We start from the raw sequence: 22,902 nt of genomic DNA on the forward strand, positions 1-22,902 counted from the left end.
ATGGGGTTCTGCTATAAAATGTTTCTAAATCTTATGCTGTTGATTATGTTTCTAAGTTTCACATTTTGTCCTCTGAATGATTGTTTTAAGTTTGGTTCTGATGCACAGTAAATTTTCATGCCAAAGCAATTCATTTCTCAGTGTTTAAGGGAGAATACAAGTAAAATTTTATACTCAAATTGTTACTCACATTGCTGCTAACACATTCCTTCAGACTGTCTTTAAAGCACCTTAAAATGGAGCTACAGTTTTAATTTTTTTTTTTTGTGAGAAAAGAGAGATCAGATAACAAAGAAAAACAGGATGCTCTTTGCTGGGAGGATGAACCGTGCCCTGAAACAACTACCAGGGTTGTAGCTTTACTACTGAGAGACAAGTGAGACTTTGCAAGAGGGCATGTTGCAGCCAAATATTCATTTTGGCCTCAAAGAGAGGAGTCAACCCTAACTGTACTTTATGGATTGTCACAGAAATTAATAGACACCCTGTACATTTGGCTGTTAGGGAGACTGTAAGTCTGCTTACATTTTTCAGTCCAAGTTGTTAGTTTTTGTTAATTGAAATGATTATTGCCCAAGGCATATTAACCGTGCTGTTCAGTCCAGTGTAAATGAGCTCACCGAATCATGCTCTTTATACACAAGTTTAAAGTGGGTCAAAAATAAATTGCATCAGTGACCTTTTCCAGTGGTTCGCCCTGGGGCAAAGCAGGATGTCATGTGCCTAAGTAATCTTTTTTCTTTTTACAAGATTCTCTCTTCTGCTGTGATTTTCAGCAGTCTCCAAACTTTGGTGGCTGAGTTCTGTTGATCACAGCTCATGAGCAAGCATTGAAGCACTTAACTAGCCTTACTTCAGTTGGCACAGACTGAAGCAGCCAGCGCTTCACCAAACCCAACAAATGAAATAAACACTCTATGCTAAAAGGCTGTGTTGTATTAATTAATCACCTTAACAGACTCCCAGGCCTGATCAGTGGGTTATGTGAAGCAGGGAGCAGGAAGAAACATTTTATTAGCCTTTTTATAAGTTGACATGTAAACAGGCAATGAGTTAATTATATAATTTTTACTCAATTGCTACTGCAATCAATACTTATTTGGGGTATAAGAACAAGGACTGGCTTGAGCTGGAGCCATAGACCAGATTTCTGCTGCCACCAATGTTCTTTTGAACTCTTCTGGCAGTGTGACTGCCAGCTCTCATGTTAAGTAATCAAAAATTGTGTTGTAAATATTTTAAGGCCTCCTTTACGTTACTACAATATTATACAGTTAAAGGAAATAGGAATCAAAGGCAAAATGTCCCAAAGAACTCTGACATCACCACTCTGTGCCAGTTCATGTTTGTGTTTTATTTCAAGTAGCCATTTGATGGAATAAGTAATTGCTGATGCAGAAACCAAAGTGCTGACTTCTCCTCTCTGAGATGAGTGCTCTACACATCTGATCAGAAGCTCTCACGTATTCTCTTGGTTTCTTCCTTCAGCCTTCAGAAAGGGCTCTGGAGAAGTGGTACGTAGAGATGAAAGCAAGCAGAACAGATCACTGAGCCCAAGTCTCCCACCTGCTAAGCGAGTGTTGCTTCAACTAAATTACTGGATTAAAATGAGGAAATTCCCCCTCTCTGCTGTTTTTGTGTGGACCTTGATGTATTAGAGCACTCACAGCCTTCCTTTTCCAATGATTCAAGTGCTGCAGGCAACACAGATTTTTTGGTTGTAGAGCCTGAAAAGATGCAGACAGAAACTAAGGAGCCAGCTGTTAACATTGTCAGGACTGAGGTACTTTGGAGAGGACTGAGGAGCAGAACTGTGCGCTGTAGGTGTGTATGCAGCATAGCTGCCCACAGTGTTGGGGCAGTCCTAGGATCTTGCGCAAGGATCACAGGATGCCGTCTTCAATCAGTATTTCTTGCACAGCCACATCCCTAAAAATGAAGGGTGGGACACATCTCATCCAACTTCAGCCATTTAATAGGTAGTCATCTAGTCTAATTGGTCATCTAGGTTCCTTAACCCAGGACCTGCCTTGACACTGCAGACTTGCTAGGGGATCACAGGACTACTGGGTAACCCTGGTTCCCAGGGCCACATCTGCTCTGCTCTTCTTTCCCAGATACTCTGGGGCTGGACCCCATGTCAGCCCTGCCTGCCTCGCTATCACTCTCAGCTCCCAGCTCACCTTCCCCTTCGAAGCAGCCCCACTCTTGCTGCTCCCTGACACTTAGACAGTGACTTAGCTAACCCTAGAGAAGACAGCTTCTAGCTGGCCAGCTCTTTAGCTCTATTGACTGTATTCATTAGATCCCCATTGGCTATGATGGGAGCTTAGACACTTATCTCTCAAGTCAACACCTGTCATAGCTAAATTTAGGTGTCTTAGTCTGGAGAGGAATTCCACTCTTAACATACAGACAGTGAGGGCTTAGTTCAGCTCCCCAGCCATAGGTGTCCTGAGATACTACTGTACAGGCTAGCAAGGCTGGAAGATTCAACAGAGGAGCCGTGTGTCTTGCTGCAACAGCAGCTGGAGGCCAGGCGGAAGAACCTAAGAGATCTCAAATGGCACCAGGCAACAAGGATTCTCCCCTTAAAACTAGTTGAGGTGAATTTCTCATAAAAAGACCAATTTTATTTTGTCTTGAATCTGTAGGTTTAGCTATGCAAACTGAACATAAAATACTAATAATGCCATTGCACATCCCACTGTGACTGCAAAGTGAGAAGGACTGCATGGGGCGTCGGGCACTGCTGTGGGGCCGAGGCTGGGCCGGGGCTGGGCTGCAGCAGTTGGTCTGCAGGTTGGGGTCAGGATCAGGCCTGGGGAGGGTAACTGGGGTCAGACGTGACCCTGTGATGGCTGAGCAGAGCCATGGTGATGGGACCAGGTGAATACATTTCATTTTTACTGGCATAAATGACAGTATATTTTATAAGCATGTAATTATTTCTTGCTCTGTTTGTGTGTGAAATAGTGCATAGAATCTGAATTCTGCTGCAGGAACATTTTGGTTTAATATGCGGAAAGAGTGCTAAAAATCTGCTTAGTTTAAAAACACCTCCAGACTACATAATTTTGTGTTGTACTTTGCTGCATCATTAGTGGAGTTTTGCAACAGTTCCTTGTATGAAGATGTTCCTAAAATAACTGAATGGATATTGTACCTTATCCACAGCTGTGTCAGGGAATGTGTAGGAGGTGTCAACAAAGCTATGAGGTGAATTTGAATATCTAATTTCTGTAGTAGGAACCATGTTTATTATTTGTAAGACAGTAACTATTTAAATGTGTTTAAATCCATGTTTAATTTTTGTAATGGTCTTATGTTATAGACAAGAGAACAAAATGACGTTGAAGAAATTATCAGGACATCCATCAAAGGTACTTGCCCAGCTGTGAGGGAGTAATTCTCTCATTCTTGTACATGGAACAATAGCTTTTACTTCTTCATTAAAACATTTGCCCTACCTCAGGGATCCCTGCTATCCTTCTGTTCCCTGGACAGCAAAATAAAGGAGTTCTTCAAAATATCCAAGAAATAGGAAAATTAATTAAAATATGTAGGACAGAAGAAAATTTCAGTATTTTTTGTAGGCTTATAAGCCTTAAACTATATTTTTAATGTAATACTTTAATAAAAAAAAGATTTTCCTTCAGGATGTAGATTTTGAAAGGTAACCTAACCTTTATTTCTATTTCAAATAGGAAGGCTATAGTATACTAATATACTATATAAAATACTAAATTTTATAAAAAGAATAAGGTCACTTGCTTGTTTTTAAATTAGCAAAGGAGAAAGTAATAAAAACTTTCATATCAAACTTCTCTTTACCTAATGAGTGAATTTTTGAGCAAGTGGTTTTAACTTTTTAAACAGTTTTATGTTGAATTGTCCATATAGAAGGTAGTACAATATCTTTTAAAGTCATCTGACTCTAATGAGACTGCATCAGAACCGGCCTTCAAAAGTGATCTACATTTGTTAATGTTTTTTATTGGGGTGCATGGAAGGGACCATTTATGACTGTGTTTTTTGAAATTGCTGATCTTAAAAAGACTTTTCCAAGTTGATACTCTCTTCAGCTGAGATGTGAGCCTTTATTTAGACTTGACTGGCTCCACAGTTTCAATAAGGTCTTGCACCAGGTTATAAGAAAGGAGTTGCAAGACTGCAGTAAATGAAATGCATAGTGTTGAGAGTCAAGGAAAAGGTGAAGAAGCCTCAAATTTTGGGATGAAAATCACATGAGGAAAGTAAGGGTAGAGGAAATCACAATGTCAGTTACTGGCAGTCTGTGGCCAGTGTCTCCCTACACCCACAGGGCGGCCTGCAGGTGAGGAATGGTCCCATCAGGTGCCTCCAGCTCAACATCCCATGCTTGGAGAATGCAGCAGATAGTGAGAACTGACATTCTTGGAACTCCTCCTCACCTTGTTTGAAGGATTGTATTTTACTTTTCCTTTTTTTCCTGTTTGTTTTAATTAGCTGAGAGATATTTCAGCCATCTTATTGTCTTCATTCTTGAATATGAGCACAATAATGGACCTGTGTACACAATCATACATGATTGTGAACATCTCTTAAATCTATCAGGTGAGAGGGAAGAAAAATTCCTCACATTTATGTAGACTTCAATATGCTGTTTGATATTCTGTTCATAGTCAGACTCTTTAAAAGAGTAATTTGTTCCAAAAAGTCTACAGAGACTTGAAATTGCTACCTGTAATTTCAGGTGAATGAGAATTTGTCATTTCCTAAGTGTTACATTTCCTGTTTGTCGATTTAGATTACATTTTTAAATGGTATACCTGGCTCTGCTATGCAGCAGACATGTTCAGTCATGCTATCTAGGTTTAATTCAAATTGAATTTTCTATAAGCAGCTTTATGTATAGTTTTATACCTGTTTTTTCTTCTTGTTATCTAGGTTGAAATCATTTATTCCCACATCTCTAGAGCAAAGGGCATCAGATGCATGCCACATCTCTTCAGTAAAACAGCAGTCTGTGTCTAGTTCTCTCACTTCACATGTAATTATTCTGTCTTGGGTGGGAGGATGTGGAAGGATAGTGTTACTTAGGGGTAAGTCTCTGAAATAAGTATTCCTAGCCTTTTCCTTTCTTGATTTTTGTTTTCCCTTTTTGCAGGTAGATCACAACCTTTCAGGCACTACTAACAGTTGTGGCTATTCATTACTCTGACAGTCCCTTTGCCTTCTGATTCCTTCTTTGTATTCTCTACATGTGAAAAACCTTCTCCGGTGCTAAAAGACACTTCTACTTGTTCACACCCCTGTTGTGTTCAGCTGGAATTTGATCAGTAATCAAAGCAATTTATTCCTAACCTAAAGTTTAACTATTCAAATGATCAAAATCCCAAAGCTGGAAATTTATTTCATCAGTCACATAGGTTAGCGGATGGTTAGGAGAAAGTAGGAACTGGGTGAAATCACCTGTTTACTTTGAACAGAGCAGCCACCTATCCTCTCAAGGAAGCTCTTGAGGGCCCTATGCAGAGGCTGTTTCTCTCTCATGTAACCCAACACGCATCTGTCACATGGACAAAATGCAGGTGCTCCACCATATGATAGGGACATTCAGTGTCATTTGTGTCCCGATCCAATATCGGGGGGGGGGGGGTTCGTTACGATCCCAAGGACGAGATTAAGACGCTAAAACCGGTCAAATATCGTACAACCTTTTAACTTTATTTTCCACGGAGTGGGGAGAAAAGGTGGGGGGAGAAGGCGAAGGGGAGGAGAGAGAGAAAGAGAGAGAGAGAAAAGGGGGAGAGAGAAAGAGATATCACCACCCGTGGATCCAGCGGCGTCCCGTTGGTCCTCTTCACCCTGGGTGTAAATTTTAGCGATGCGCGTGCAGTAATTACAACTCGAGCAGGGTCTGACCCTAGGTTCCCGCTGAAAAGTTTGGAATGACACGCGTGCAGTAGTTACAGCTCGAGTTGGGTGCCTCTGAAGAGGGACCCTGAACAAAGAAATCCCTGGGCAATTATAGCTTTTTCAAATTAAGTTTCCCACCCCTCACGCGGTAGTTCAGACCAATAGTAATTTTTGGGTCTGGGGTCTCCTGCTCCCTATTGGGTCTCATCGTTGTTCCCAGGCAGGCTGCTTTTCTCCCTTATCTTTACTGTTGCGGTTTCTGCTGACAAATGTGTTGATTCCTCGGGTTCTGCCCTTCTTTCTCAGGGCCCTGACAAACAGGCGTTGTTCCAGCAATTAGCACTGCCCCAGCAGTGACAGTAGGTGTTATCTTCCAAGGTCCTGACGAGGAGGATATAATCCAGACCCCCCTAATTAACACTGTTTCAGCAGTGAGGGGAGGCTTTGTTTCCCAGGGTCCTGGCGCCCAAGCAGGCCTTATTTCAAAGCCTTGACATCCTCCCTCCCGGAGTGTGAAGCATAGGAATGCAAACTGCTTGTAACTCCCTTATCTTTCCAGCCTGCACCAGCTCTGGGGCCCTTTCTCTCTGAACTAGGGAGTGCGGCTAAGCAAGTTTTATAAAAGTTGTGTTAAGCAGCAGTAATTTGCAGTCCAGGTCCCAAAGTCTCTGTCCAATCGTGGTCCGGTTCAGCGCAGGCTCGGTGTGTCCTGCATGGTCGCGGGAGGGGTCGCAGCAGCTCAGTCCTGTTTCCGCTGGGAACAGATGGCTTGTTCGGGGTTTTGGTTTGCTTGCACCTTATGTACCAAGAAATGTTTAAGGCAAAAGTTCACTCATCTGTCCGCCACAATTTGACAGAAGCATGTACGTGTACCAGGTTGTGAGATTGGATGTGATGGGAAGGGCCCGCAGTGCTTTAGGAAAAGGAGGCAGCAGGGAACAGGCTGCTAGAACAACTTCTCTGGCTCCCAGCCTGCTCCTGCCAAAGCTTCATGGTCTCTTGCAAAAGACAGATTAGGCTTCAGACTGGGTGAATTGCTCTCACTGGCTGGCTCTAACCCAAAGACTGCAGGTCAGGTGCCCCTGCTATACATCATCTGCAGAGATGTTCAGAAGATAATTTGGCAGGGAGTTTGATACCTGTATTCATAGCCCTTGGTCCCTGATTACAGTCTTATGTTGAGTTTCCCAGAGAAGCTCATTCTGATCTCACATCAGTGTAAAGAAAGCATAGATCCCTAAGGTAATGAATCCTATCTGCAGGTGATATGAGTAGGCAGAATGGCATTAATTTACACTAACTAATAATCTGGTGCCCTGTAAACTTGGAAAAGAAATGCACAGTGACAGGACAAGAAGCAGAAGTTGTTTCAGGGGAAATTTTTTCTGGATACAGGAAAAAAATCTTCACCATGAGAACAATTAAGCATTGGAAGAGGCTGCCCTTGACTTGACAGGGCCCTGGATAACTGAATCTGTGACCCCCTGCTTTCAACAGGAGGTTGGACAAGGTGATCTTCAGAGGTCCTTTCCAACCTTTCTTCTTTAGGATTTGTACTTGTACTGTATTCTTTGTGAGGGAGGACCAGAACTGTCTACATAGAAGGACAGACCAGGAAGAAATTAGAGCTAAAAAAATGAAAGCGACAGAATTCCTGCATGACTGCAAGCACAGGATAAAAAGTAGGTAAATGAGACATGTAGATATGCACAGAGTGCAATGCAGCTTTGAGCAAGACTTTCCACTGGCTGTAATAAAATATATTATCTGCAGTTTAAATAAATGCTGCTAGATAGGACAGAGCCTCCTGCATCACCTATCTAATTAGTCTCCAGAATCTGTTGCTCTTTAGATGCTGACTCTGTCATGGTCTATGCTTGTAGTTACAGCAACACCAGATGAAAAATTAGAGAATGGAAGGAATGGACAGAGAAATACTGAGCAATCTTCCCAAAGAGAGTATATATCACGGAAGCCACTTTTGATAATATTGTCCCACTGCTCATGTTGCGTCCAACATCCAAAAATAGAAATCCCATTAGCAATGATAAATAAGTGACATGTGTTTAACAGAATAAAATTAAATGTATAAGTCTTAAGCAAGAATTATTGTAAAAATGTTAATTCATTAAACTGCAGGTGGTCTCCCCATGAGTACATTATATCATAGTGTCACTCATTAATAATCTTTTCCTGTCACTTCTGAACTAAATAGTTTATAAAAATTGCAGCCTGTGCTTTTCCTCTGATGATTAACAGACTTGCTATTACATACTGCTGCAGGAGGTAAAAGTCCTGAATATCTGAAGCAAGAAGTGATTTCTGATTTACCTGGATTGCATCCTGTTCTTCCTTTTCACAAGCCCTATTGTCTTGCTAGTAAACTATAGCTAGTAATAGGTTTAATGATACATAGTTAGATTTAGGCTACAAAAACATTTTCATTTGAAATATAAAAGCCCTCAAAATTAGCCCTTTTTTCATCTAGCTGCCAAATTCCAAGAGCAGGATCTCAAGCAGGTATAAATCTGAGCAACTTCTATTTAAGCCATTAGATCAATGACAACTTACTGCTGTTGAATGGCTGCTTGTGCTTAGCTTACAGCTACAGGCAGAAGCACAGCATGCAAAAGTGAGGTGTTAGTGGGGGCCAAAGGCAGTTTTTTATTTGAAAATTCAAATGTGTTTGTAACAGCCCTGAAGATACACCTGCTTGTGCTGAAGGACCTAAAGCAATGTAGAGTTCCAGGGTGAAGTGAATGGCAACACTCCTGTGGATTTCACCCGTGACATATTCATTGAATTACCATTTGGATGCTGCTACCTGTTGTTCTGCAGCTCTCCTCCCAGCTATTTATTCCACTCCCACTTTCCGTGTTCAATTGATTCCAATTTCTGCCTTGCCCCGGCTTCTTCATCCCAGTTTGAGACTCACTGTCCATCAATCCCAGCACCTTTTCAATATCTACTAAAAATAGCCCATTTTTGATTTCCAAGAATGTTCCTTAGTGCTTTGTTATCCCTGGGCCAGACTTTGTCCCCTCTGTGTTTCAGGCAGAAAATTCGTACTCCTTACACTACACAGAGGCTATGTCTACACTAGCAAATACTGTGGCCCGATGGGAGCAGATCTGTGGAGTGAAAGAGTACCTGCTGAGGACCAAGCCAGTGTCCACCCTATAGGTATCTCAGGGGATTTCGCTTTGGCCAAGCTTTCATGGGCAGGACCCTCATTAACATGAGGAGCACATCCCCTGTGGTAGCTTCACCTGGCAGGAATCCAGCCCATGCCCTTTGAGACCTCTCCACAGAGACAAACTAAGTGTGGTAACTGGTGACAAACAATGGATTTGCTTCAAGATTTGTGCATTCCTTATGCAAGCTAAAACACTGGTAGACACAGACACTAGAGAGTGATGCCACAGTTGCTCCTGACAGTCCAGAAAACTGCAAGAAAAGCCACACTCAACCTTTGTAGTCCGGGCTGGAGCAAACCCAGTGCCACAACATCTTTAGAGAATTGAGGTACCAAATTAACAAATCGCTACTGGGAATATGTGAATGAGGATCTTTCCATAGCTTGTAAGTTAACCAGAACAGCGAAACTCACATCTCTGATATCAGGACAAAATTTCTTCTCCAAGCCAGAATTCTTGAGTTTCTCAGTGTCAGATATTTTTGCTTGTTCAAAACAATAACTTTTCTCTAAGATTATTATCATAAAAGCTAAAGTGTTTTAGCGGAATTTAGGAAAAAGTATGAGTTTAAAGCTGATGTCTGTGGAAAATATGAGTCAAAAAGGTGAAGTTTGTTAAAGAGAGAAGCATTTATATGTTCTTAAATTAGATTTCTGGGAAAATTCCCCTGGAAATCACCCCATCAGATTTCTCTGCTCAGAGTCTGAACTTCATCTTGTTTTTCACATTATAACGTGGCATTGCAAAATCAAAAAGGAAATGACCATCTGCATACTCTTCTAATGAACCTTCCACATATAAATTTTATATGATTGTAATATGGATGTGGAAGATGATACATGCATTTTTTTGAAGGCTGGCTAGAATTTTTACGCATTTAAGAAACAAACAAACAAATAATCAAAAAATTAAATCTGACTGCATCAGACTGCCTGGTTATCCAAAATGGCTCTTTTCTGCTGGCAGGCAAAGGAAAAGCAATCATGGAGCGTGCAGTGTAGTATTTAAATAACTGATATGCTGATGTCCTGACCTGGCCTTGGCCTGGCCCCATCCCCATGGCTCTGCCTGGCCATTGTGGGGCTGTGCCTGGCCGTGGATACACTCACAGACTCCTACCTTGGCCCGTGGGTGCCCGCCTGGCCTGTTCCCACCAGCAGCCCCCTGGCACTGGTAGCCCCCGGCCCAGCATGGCCAAGCTGGCTTCTCCCATTCGAGCTACCTCAGAGACATACCTGAGTGGGGGACCATGCACGTGGTCTGGTCCTCTTATTTGTTAGGAGGAAACTAAATAAATGCTGCTACCTATTAACTGACCCCCTGCATGTCCTGGGTCTCCCCAGCTGTGGTTCAGCTTGGCAGAGGGAGAGCGAACCACCACGTTCAAACTCGTGGGGCTGCTTGTGCCTGAAACAAGATGGGGAAAGATCATCTCTGTCACCTCTTTATCAATACAGGTGACACATTTGAGGAAACCACTGCCTGTCTACAGCAAAGCATTGAGAAAGCCATGAATTATTTATTAGTTCAATTAGTTGACATGGGCAAAGAGTGGTGAGAGCTGTAAAATAATTGCTTATTGATTTGCCTTGTCTTCCTTGAACCACTTCACAATTTTGGTGTGAGACAGGAAAAGCACAAGAGCTGGGGGGGGGGGCCTCACTTGCTTTCCTTTCTGGTTACAGTGGAGCTGGCACTACAAATAATGAGGCTTCAGCTTTAGACATGTGCTAATATTGGTGATGGCACGACAGATGGAATAACTTTATTTGCTACAGCACAGATGCTGTAACCCCATTATTTTCTACAGGCATGTTAAGCAACAATCAATAACTCCTTGTCTGCTTATGGCATTTGGAAATCTCTGGGGACTACTTATGACACTCATTTGTTTTTCACACTTGCTGTTAAATCATATTCAAAACACTCCAAACTTTCAAAAGCTAGCTACCTAACCATCCTGCATATTAATGCTAATAAAAAGATCTACCTGGCTTCAATAAATGACAGGCTATCTTACCTCTCACAAACAAGAAGACATGGCTAATAGAGTATTTTTAGGTCATTTGAAATCCTGCACAGCTTCTAGAGTAGTTTCATAATTGATGCTCAGTCAGTCATCTAGCAATGTTGGTTAGAGTTTGTATCAATGCCCACAACATGAGATCATCAGGAGACAATCTGAGAGCATTGCCTGCTACATTTTTGCAATGGTGTAAAGGTCATGAGGACTCTGGTGTTGCATTGTCACTATATGTACCTGCTCTGAGCTGTGGAAGCTCTTGACAAAACACTTCAATTACCTGCTTTGAAGTTTAAAGTAATCTGCAAAATGTACTACAAGCAAATACAGACCAAGTGATGAGCTATTTCAAATAGATCAGAAGCTTTAATATCATTATTGGAAACAAACACAGCAAATCACCTTCTAATCTTTGAGGAAACTCTTATCCTGGGGTAATGGTGTGACTAAGAAATTTTATCATGGCTCAGAACTTCTCACATTTTGAAGCGCAATGGTTCTTGAATTTTTTGACTGTTGTCCAACGGCAAGTTAGAACACGACATATATATTGTCGCCAGTCATCACAGTCTGTGGTCAGGAATGTGTCAGGGCCACTCAAGATCATTTCCAAGCACAGAAGAGTATAAAGAAATTTCTATCACAGGACTAGCCTGCGGCAGACAAAGTGGATATGACAAGCACTGACATTTAAACTTTGAATCAGCTTTACTTTTGAACAGAGCAGTAAGATTTTCTCTAGCTGGTGACTACCATATATTCTACCACATATTTGCTGGTTACTCAAACTCTTATGTTCACGTATCACAGAGCTACTGGCCGTTTGTTTCCCTGTACTCGCTGGAGGAGTGTCCTGATCAGATTCAGTACCAACAGCTTGTTTGAGGAAAAGGTCAGCAAGGTGGATTCTCCCACTGGCTTTGCAGTACCAACAATGTAATTTTTCTTGATGCCAGTCTTATTGTGGTGAACATGATGAATGACCTCTCTGAATCTAACAGCGGCTCACACTAACTGCTGCCAACAACAGGAAAATGAGGCTTATGAATTTCATACAAGCACTTGTTGGTGAAATACTCGGACTGAGATTCTGGTTCATCTTCAGCTTTTCTGTTGCAGGGCTGAATCACAGCTTGACCAGAAGCAGCAGCTAAGATGGGCCTGGAGAGGATGAAGTTTCCAGAAGTCATGTTTGTTCCTGTCGTGTCTGCTGCCTCTGTAGTGGCTATGGTCCTGCTGGTGGTAAAAGTCACTGTGAAACAACATTTTAGAATTTTCATATTTAAACAAAAAAATCCCCCAAAGCTAGGAAATTACACATAAAACGACTGAGAAGAATACTATGCTTGAAAGCTTCAAAAACTGAAAAATAAAAAATTACAGGACTGGTTGCCTGTACAATCCCAGTTATCACACCTCATTTATTTATGCAATTACTGTCTTCACTTCCGCATTCATAGACCACTTTTTCCACAGACAACTTTCATTCCAGCATTTGCTTACCCTTAAGTGATTGCCTTTGCAACATCAACATTCTCAGCACTTTCTCTTAACATAGTGTAGGTGATCTACAGATGTTTGCACTTTACTCTCTATTTCTCTCTCTCCTTTCAAATAAGATGTATTTTCAGGAAACAAAATTGAAGGCCATTGTGCTGACCAAGGTCAGAGTGAGAAATGCCAAGTTCTTATTAAAAGCCATTCATATTCTGAGCATTCAGCTCATCCAGTGAGTCTCCTAATTTTTTTTTCGCTCTCTGTTTGGGAAGTGAGCATCTTTAGCAAGTAAATGTTAGCAGGAAATTAGGGGAAAGTTTCCAGCAGTTAAGAGTTCTTATGTTCGAGTGTTATTTTGAAAATATTTCTGGTTAAGTGCTAACACATTTTCAAGTGTCATTTAACAGGTATGATGGCATTTCATGTGGGAGGTGAGCGTACACCAACAACGGTACTAGTGCTTCAGCATGACACATATGTTCATTTTGTGTGCTGGAACACTGTGGTTTTCCGGGCTCCTTGTGAATACCTACGTTGGCATCATTCACAGAATAATCCTATGGGTGGTATTCCCACGAGGACTGTAAATTTAATTATTGTCAGAGTGCTTAGAGGCATTTTTGTATGTCAAATCAAAATACATAAATAAACAAATAAGGCAAACTTTTCAGTAAAGACACTTTCTACCAGTAGCAACTCCAAGTTCTGCTGTTAGCTACCTGCCAGCTATCTTAGTCCCCATCCATGTCTCCTGGCAGAGAAGCAGAACTCAGCCACATCAGTAGAGCTCAGCCAGCTTCTGAATTCTGTGTGGACAGTGCAATTTTTGGAGAGCTGCAGGCACAAGGCAAACAAACTGCTAGTAAATAAGCTTGGTCCAGAAGGGGAGTTCTGACTAGCCGAGGGAAAAGGTCAGGAGCAGCCTTGAACAAGAGCAGTTTGGAGCAAGAAAATCCATGGTTCCTTTGTGCAGATGTTTGACAAACTTTAGTGTACTCCTGGGAGGAATTACATGTCTGCTGGAGGAAAACTTTCCTTGGGTCTTTGCTTTGAACTTTCTGCAACAGCAAAGGACAGTCTTTCCATCATTCTGTCCGCTACTTTTTTGTGTCAGTAATATTGAAAGTCCTACCTATATTGACACCTTGTAATTTTTCTTCTTGTCAACTTTTTCCTATACAGTTTAGCAGCTGGTAGCAGCAAAGATGTCAAAGATCGGATCAAATACGTGAATTTTGCCTTCTTTTATTTTGAGTGTAGGGTTTACTCTTAGCATTGGCCTGCCTGGAACGCCAAACAGGTGATAAGTTTACCTACTGATGAGTGAACTTGCGCACTTTTTTCTATACCACTCTCTGCTGGCTGTTACTAGTTATAAATTGCGATTAGTTTTATTAAGTCAATATTAGCACAGCACTTTGAACAAGCAAACCGCTGTAGCTGTTAAGAATGCTTCTAGCACATTTCATAAAGCAATATCAAAGGTGACACTGGATAAGTATTTTTCATATTTTCTTGCTTCTACATGTCATTTTATGTGGACTCAGGGTCATTGAATAAGGACACTCTAAAAATATAGGTGTTCACTAATGTTCAAAATTAAGGCTTCATGAACAATTGGCCAGAAAACTGGGGAACAAATTGTGTTCAGGTTGAACTAAGTGTAATTGTTCTCATTTTCTTTTCTCTGAAATGGAAAACCCAAGCATTTTTGTGGTAGTGGTTCCTGTTTTGACCTGTAACTCAAGGGCTAGAGCACTCCCACACTGTGGGAGACGCTGGGGCATTTCTGACTCCTGCCAAGTGGTTTCAAGCCCACAACTCTCTCTGTTGCACAGAGTGTTTTAGTCTATGGGTTTTGTAAGGTGGAGGGGCAGGCAGGAGAAGGTGGGAAGAGAAACAGGATCTCAGTCAGTGCTGTTCACATTATCCTGACTTGTATAAATATTTAAATATCCACCTAATTACGAGCCAAACCTAGATGACCTGTCACCCTGTTAGCACAATGTGTCACTTGACTCTCCACCACAGGAGTTTCCTGACAATCAGGCTGACACACAGTCTCTGTCTCACTAAGTATTTCCTGCAAAATAGACCAGCCTGAAAAGGACAGTTGAAGGAAGTTTACATCCATTATTTGCCTTATTCAGGATGGTGACTTCAAGCAAGGCTTCCCTATCTCCCTGGGGCACCCTAGCTACCATCAGTAGACTGCTCTCAGGTGGGGTGATTCCAGCAGAGGGGTTGTAGAAGATGCTAAGCAAATATATGTAGAAAACGACTACTGTGCCTCATGCTTGGATTCATTTGGAAGCTGAAAATTTTAGGATTTTTTTGCCTCCAAAAACATAAATAATTAAGAATTAAGAACACTAAGGAATTAAATCATTAAGACTTTTCTTACCCACTCTCTTATTCCCTTCAGGTGAAGCCTGATGTTTAGGATGCTCTTTGGATTCAACTGTCAGAAGGAGGAGATAACTGAAATCTGGTCTTCCACAGGCAGTGAAAGAAAAATCCCCTGTAGAGATCCCATTCTAGTTCTTTAAAATCCAATTTTAATTAAAAAAAAGTTCAGATCATTTTCCCTTCCCAACAAACCCAGTCCTTGCTGTATTGCCTGGTCTCTGAGGGGTCTCTTCTGCCTGAAGATCTAGAAGGGAGCACTGCACCAGGTGTGGTAGGACAAATCCAATAAAAACTTTGGGAGGCTCAAGGGAGTATTTCCATCTGTTGCAATGTTTATTGTCATATTTATGAATGTTTCACCACTTGCTTTATGCCTGAGAGAAATATGCTCAAGACCTGATAGTTATACAGCAAAAAAAGAATACACTGAATTTAATGGGCCTGATTTTCTAGTGCGTTCTTGCTTGTTATAAGGCTATCACTGGTGCTATACATCAAATTTGGACACCACAGTGCAGAAAGCTCAGCATCTTGGAGCTGACAGGCAGCATCAGCAAAAGACTGTGTGCTTGGCCCTCAGGGCAACAGAGGGCTTGGTTTGAGTTTTATAGGCACTACTGAAGTAATTGACCATAAGAACAAATTTAAGGAGGATAGTAGGCTACTAATCCCACAGAGAGTGTACCAACATGCAGGAGGTGGCATGAAGAGATGCCTGAGGACAGCTGCAGATGAAGTGAATTTACTGGAAATCAAGACTTGTGCTAGTGATGGAGTGAAGAGTTAATAGATGTGAGAAAGGATCTGGGCAAATAGAATTGCAGGGAGCCTCAATTTGACGTGACTCAGAAATGCTATTAGGGTAAATGAGGATTCCTGAACAGAGGTCAAGAAATATGATCTTAAGATATGCACGGTGACTTGCAATTTCTAAAGGGCCAGCAAAATCTCAGTATTGGCTTTCTTTGCAAAACCCAATTTCCTGTCATTTATTTCAAAAATTTGAAAAATCCTCGCATTGGAGAAATTTTAACTTAATGTTTCAATAATACTTCACACATGGCCAAGAGCTAGTCCTATAAGCAAAGGAGTTAGGCTCTGCCCTTCAATGAAGCAACAGTTTTAGTAAGGTTTGCTTTTATCCATACCTACCTTGAAAAACCTGGTGGAGACTTTCTTATCCATTACATGTCTTTGCACTGAACAGAGAGCAAATAAACAATTTGAACAAGCAGCAGATATTCTTTATGAAGTGCTCTGTGTTGGGACATCATTATTAAAATAATGATGTTCAAATAGCAGGAGGCATTCCTGAATTGATAAAACGTCATGTTGATGTGTGAGAAATGTGGAACTGGTCTTGAATAAGGAGTTTACTTGGGGGCGGGGGGGGGGGGGGGGGGGGGAGTCCTACAGGATTTATTGACTTCAAGACACATGCAATCACCCAGTTGAGTTATTCAGAATTTCCGTGGGCATAAAGGAGAGCAAAATCTCCCCAGGTATCTTAAAAGGCAGATCAGTGCTGAATGTGCCCACTGAATGTGGGAAACTGTGTGTTTGGGATGGGAGAAAAACAACAGGGACTTGCACAGACTGCAATAGATAGGTCAGGTCTTCATTCCTCCAACCCTAGATGGGAAAAAGAAAGTCATTAGATCATTGCAAGATGTTAAAGAAGTATTTAAAGTAAAGGTCACTGATTTGATTTATTTCTGTTGAGTAATAAGCACCTTTTCTTTCAGAAGTATGTATTACAAAAGTCAGCTTGAGCCTTTCAGGTATAGGTACAGGGCATCATTCTAAGAAAGGTCAGAGCAAGCAGCAGCTCCTCTTCTTGAAAGGGGCCAAGACACAAGAAGGTTTTTATTAAGACCTGTTCTGCAAAGTTATGCCTAGACTTTGTGCAGACTTTTTTCAGATGTAAACAGAACTTTTTTCTTACAGGAAAGCTCTCGTTCTTTCAGGTGTTTTAAGATAAGTGAGCCTGTCTGCTAGACAGGAGCAGTCTGTTGATAAACCAGCTCTATAAGCCATTTCAAATTGAGAGCATAATAGGATTACTTACCATGGTTATATATATTTTTCCATCAGTAAATGAATGTGAAACCTCTTAGATTTTTTTTGATTCAGATGCAGCCACACAGATTAAGAATTAACAGTGCAGGATGTAGTCAATTTAATGTAGTTGGAAGGGAATTTTTACTTCTGAGGCCAACTAAATAAATATTTATTATCGCAATTTATGGAATATGGTGTACTTGGTATGTCAATGGTTGTTCTGATTATTTAAAGTCATGATTTCAGCACTGCCATTTTGTAGCATTAAAAATAATCAGGGATATTAAAATGTTAAACTGGGAATGTGCCCATGGTCTTGAATATGCAGGTACAAAATCTATGAAAATGAGATACAGAAGTAGAAAAATCAATTCAAGAAAAGTGTGCCTGAAAACCTGTAAGTGCTTTTTCATGTATAGATAAAGAAATTTTGTACACAGAATACAAAAATGAGTGCTGTGAGCTGCTTGGTGTCAGCTAGCTATGCTGAATACATATAGGATTTAAGGCCTAATTTAAGAACTCTCAGGCATAGAACTTATAGTCATGTCCAGCAAGCTGTAAGCGTATCAGACCTCATTTGCTGGGTACCTGTAAACTCTGTGGCAAACCCAAGAATAATTTCAGGAATATGGGAAGAGGTTCCAACTAACTCTCAACTGTGCAGGTATTTACATCAGACAGAATAGGTATAAAAAGCTAATGGATCAGAGTAGCAGGGACAGATTCCCACGGATATAAATTACCAAAATTTCTCTGTGTGCAAGGCTTGTCCCTCTGTTGGCTTCTCTTGATTGGAGTCTCTGTGCTGGCCCCATAGTTGGCATAGAGAATAAAGGAGTAAAATGGTGAGCTGTTATTGCTGGCAAGATTGTTGAGGCAGAGAATCCTGCTTTATTCTCTTTGCTTTGGGTTCAAATACACCATTTCTGGCAATCTGGGCTATAGACACTCTATGGTTTGCTAATGGGCAGGGTATGCCAACTCCAATTCAGAGCTAGAGTATTTATGACTTTTAACTGGAAGAAGAGCAAAACAAGTTCATATCAGCCTGCAGAAAACCATGCAGACATATTCGGCTGTTTTATGATCTGCCTCTTGTCTCAAGGGAGTTGATTTCATTAAAGTCTAACTTCCCCTTTGTCATTTCATTCTTTCTCCTTCAGACTAATACACTCTCTGAATGAAAGATGCCTGGAGGTGCTGCTGGAGTTCATCCGAATGCAGTTACGGTGCAAGATTCAGTCTGGCAAGAACTCATCTGCCTTGGAAAGCTGTAGCTCTTGAGCTATGCTAGTAGAGTTACAGTGATGAGATTATCCTAATGTGAATACAGTTGAGCTGATGGAGAAGTGCTGATAGCTGAAGAGCTTATTCTAAATCTGGAATGGAAATAAGTCACGCTAGGACTGGGTGTCTTGAGTGCAGCAAACCGGCACCTGTATATGAGGATGGGGTGGTAATGAATCTACACTCACCAAAAAACCCCCCTCTTTGAGTTTTGCTTTTACGCAGTGTAGAATAACCCCAAAAGCAATGTTACTGCACTATTTTAGAATATCCTGTTCTGTTAAGCTGTGGAACTAGTCAATACAGATGGCATAAAGCTCAGTCTGTCAAATGAAACTGACCAAATCTGTAGCGGGTGCAAGTCAATGCAGCTCCACAAAAGCATCACGGTCCGTGCTCATTTGCATCACTTCAGGGTGCCTTGCACCTTCTATAATCACTTAAAGCTGTGCTGATGGATTGGGTAAAGATAAAGCGTTTTACATTGACTTGGCACTCTATATGCACAGATTCTGAGGGAGCCTTGAGATACCTAAATCTTACTGAATTTCTTTAGAAGTTGGACATCTGCTTCCCACAGGCTCTTTTGAAAATCACTGCCATAACCACTCGGTGAGATGTAAGGGAGAAGTGAGTGGGGCCCAGCATTGGCTGAGAACTGCAGTAATAATTTAAGTGACTTCAAGTGAGGTAAATACTAAATATATATTTCCAGTTTGACACAAAATCCACTGACAACACCATGATGTGAGATCCTTTCATCATGCATGATTATAATCACTTGTTGGCATGAGGCGCCTATCTGTCGCATTTATAGTTAGAAGCAGTGGAGGCAGCTGACATCTGACAGGGATGAGGCAGACCTGACAGGCTCCCCCACCTTGGCCTGCCTTTCCTCTCCCTTTCACTCTTGTCTTTCAGAGGCTGGTATGACATGTTGTCCTTACCCTGCAGGCTCTGCATGCCCGATCTCCCTGCCACTAGAGGGAAACATGCATTTATGGAATGACTTTGAGACCTCACTGCTGCCCTAGTGATAGCCAAAACTTGCTATGAAGAACACTAGGAATTTTTAACAGCTTTTTTCACTGTATTAAACTGATGCTGTCTAAAGCTGAGACTTGTTGATAAAATTTGTCTTTGATATCTAACAGGCAACTCTCTTATCTATTTTCTGAACTGTTATGCCACAGTTGTGACACTTCTATGGACTTCCCATTGCTGAAAAAATGAAACACCGTTTTCTCTTATTTTCTTACAGCAGCATGGATCTATAATAACACTACCATTGAAATTGGTGGCAGAATTTGACCCATCAACATTTTGTGAGTTTTAAAAACAGCAAGTAATTGAAAAGAAGCCCATTGTTTCCAACTTCAGTAGAGGAACTTTATCTATCAGACAGCTGCTGTACTCTACCTGAGTAGAGTTGATTGATGCTAGCTTAATAATGATGATCGATTAGATCATCAGTGTCATCCTTAGAAAGAATGTACTTTAGCTAATGACATCAGTTGACTAATAGATTCCTGTTTAAATGTCAAGGGGCCAGAGTTAGATGCTCTGCTAAGTACTTACATTATACCTATTGAAAAAAATCACATCAAGTCTGCCTTACAAACAAAGGACTTTTGTGACATACATAGTTATAGCCTATTTCCTTTACTACCTAGAAGCAAATTTTGCCTTAAGTTGCAACAGTGCAAAACTGGGAGATACAGCATTCATCTTCAGAGTTTGGCTCAGCCTTTCTAGAAATCATCAGATATAAATCACTGAGCTGTTACCTGAATGTGCCTTTCCCTGCTGTCATTACAGAGGGCACATCTCTAGCCCAGAAACCAAAAGTATGGAGGGTGGTCCTTTCGTCCATTGCTGTCTCAGGAAAAGTAGCTTTGGGATGAATTTTCTCTTCCAGTATGTTTGCATTCTGAGCTACTCAAATTCCCCTCTTCTAGTTATATTTCACCTCCTATGAACATCTTGAGAACATCTTACACCGTAAGATGTTGCTGTAAACAGACTGCATTTCCCCTTCCTCACAAGCAGAAGATTATGAATAAATTTTGCATTAACATTATGCACAAATTAATGATTCCAATGGGCTATATCATGCTATGAAATTTTCAGATGTAATTTCCAATTGATTTTAAATTAGCCTTCAGGGAAGCAGTTGCTTAATGCATACTTACATAAGTAAATATGAATGGCAATGTCGTTCTACTACTGACTATCTTCTTTATGGATTCCTTCTGGAGAGATACAATTTTATGACAAGATGTGAGTAACATATTCATCTTAATCTAAGTATATGGTAGAATGAGGGGCATACTTTACTATATGCAGATGTATAACTGCACTGTAGAAAGTAATTTTTTTACTTTGAACTTGAATCAAAATGTACAGAACTGTGAGCAGATTGGTTCACTTTATCTTAATATATCTGAAAGCTCCTTTACACTTAAGTTTAACTTCTGAACAGAATTAATTTACTCCTTTTCAGTAGATCACTGCCAGTACAAAACTCACTTGCATAGCTGATAGGACCAGCATTACAGACATGCATTTAGATTTATTTGTTTGCAAGTGTGCATGCATTAAATCCGGCTGCCCACCCTGCAGTAACTATATGTTTATAACTGGCAATTGAATATGCCTAACTGAATGAACAGTTTTTATGAGTCTGGTACACTGTCAAGTGAAAAAACTTCATGGAAGGTTGACAATAGATAGTGCCTGAGCAAATCAAACAAACAAAAATACAGTGTAAGGATATTAATTTAGAGAACACAGCAGGTTTAATTGCTGCTGATATACAATTTACTTGCACACATTGCTTCTGGAGCAGTCTGATCTGGGAGGACATTGCAGGCAGCAGTGAGGGAAGAGTCAATTAGTGCTGCTGATCCCCAGAGAGACAGATGAGAGTCCCTACCTGAAGGATAATCTTTAGCTGCCACAGAGCTATTGGGGAGGTGGAGCAGTGGGAGAGCTTCGGGGAGAAGAGAGATGGTTGCCTGTTTGTCATTGTCCGGAGCAGGGGAGGAGGCAATCTCTGGAAGCACATTTGCAGGACTATTCTACTCATCCCAGCAAGAACCTGGAGAAGCCAACAGAGGATGGGGGTGAGGGCATTCACAGTGTTTAATTTTACATGTGACTTAAGTGGCTAAAGTTATCCAATGCAGGGTCACCCCCAAAAGACTTTTATGGGACTCAACCCTCAGTAGCAATAGGCAGATTCAGCTACATCCTGAATTCATATCCTGCTGGCATTTTTGGCCCTCCATCATGTCACCTTGCTCCATCAGCATGGTGGCATTTTTGGCCCTCCATCATGTCACCTTGCTCCATCAGCATGGAGGGTTGTTCACAAGGTATGAGTCACAGGCTGACACTGATTTTTCTTCCCTTGCATCAGACTACCTCGCACTACAGTGAATACAAAGGCAGTCCAGGGGCTAACACAGCCATTACTCTCCTGGGTAAGGAGAAGGATGTTTACCCTGCATAGGGTGCAGTGCCCTCCAGAGTTGCCTGAGGAAGTTTTAAATAAGAAAGGGCTAGTCTCAGAAACAGTCTAGGTACAGCAGCGCAGCACTAGGGGTAAAATGAGCTGTAAGCAATCTCTTGTGGATGTGGCTGTGCCAGCAGAAAATGTATTGCCCCAGCTTTTCATTGCTACCTACTCTCAGAGGCTATTGCAACTTCTGATCTGCTGCTCAGCTACTTGTGCAAGTGCTCCCAAACCCACCTGAGTGAAAGCGAGCAAGATAAATCTGAGTCTGCTGTTTGAATTAATCTGCTTAAATTGACCTGGCTCACACAAGCAGCTCAGTGGCAGCCGTAGAGAAGCCATCTCCTTAAGCTGGGAGGGCACTGAAGCAGGGAGCTGTGACTGTGGCTGAGGTCTGCACAGAGGTTTGTGTTGGAGGCTCCCGCATGCCCCCAACACAAACTCACTCTCCTTCCCCAGCCCAGGACTTCATAGTCCTCTCACACAGCTTATCCCTCACACAGGTCAGGCTCTACTCTGAGCTCAGCATTCGGGGGACCCAACAGAGTTCACAGACAGAAGATAAAATCCTCATGCGAAGGTAACAACTCAGTAAGTGGTATGAGTTTGAAACTCTACCAACTGTCATCACAGAAGAGAAAAAAGTGCAGCTCATAAGACCCGACACAGAACTGTTCTCTTCACGATTTCAGGACAAGCAGAAGCATTCATTGACTTGTTGCATGTTACATAGTTCTTTCATTTCACCTTTATCTTATCCAGAGAATAAAAACACATTGAGAATGTCTTCTACCAAGATGAAAACCAACTTGAAAAGAACATCCCTCTTTATCTATCTATCTATCTTCTAATTTAAGTCCTTAAAAGATAATGGCATATTACAACTACCAATTCAGGTTTTCAAAATGTATGGAGAGGGAATTTGACATTTTGTAAAAGTATTCTTTTATTATTTTTTAACACTATCGTTTCCGAGGCTGGGAAATTACCTTTTTTAATGGTGGGTT

The 22,902-nt window shown here is 41.3% G+C and overlaps 1 long non-coding RNA gene across 1 annotated transcript in view; it reads left to right on the plus strand.

Moving 5' to 3' along the window:
- Nucleotides 1-19,491, plus strand: part of LOC112992254 (uncharacterized) — a 41,001-nt gene extending 21,510 nt beyond the window's left edge. Inside the window, exons 2-3 of the long non-coding RNA XR_003261482.2 lie at nucleotides 12,241-12,363; nucleotides 18,255-19,491. This is a non-coding gene — a long non-coding RNA (uncharacterized LOC112992254). The remainder of the gene's footprint in view (nucleotides 1-12,240; nucleotides 12,364-18,254) is intronic.
- The last annotated feature ends 3,411 nt before the right edge of the window (nucleotides 19,492-22,902 follow it).

The sequence above is a fragment of the Dromaius novaehollandiae genome, chromosome 2, assembly GCF_036370855.1.
Source record: "Dromaius novaehollandiae isolate bDroNov1 chromosome 2, bDroNov1.hap1, whole genome shotgun sequence".
Classification (NCBI taxonomy): Eukaryota; Metazoa; Chordata; class Aves; order Casuariiformes; family Dromaiidae; genus Dromaius; species Dromaius novaehollandiae.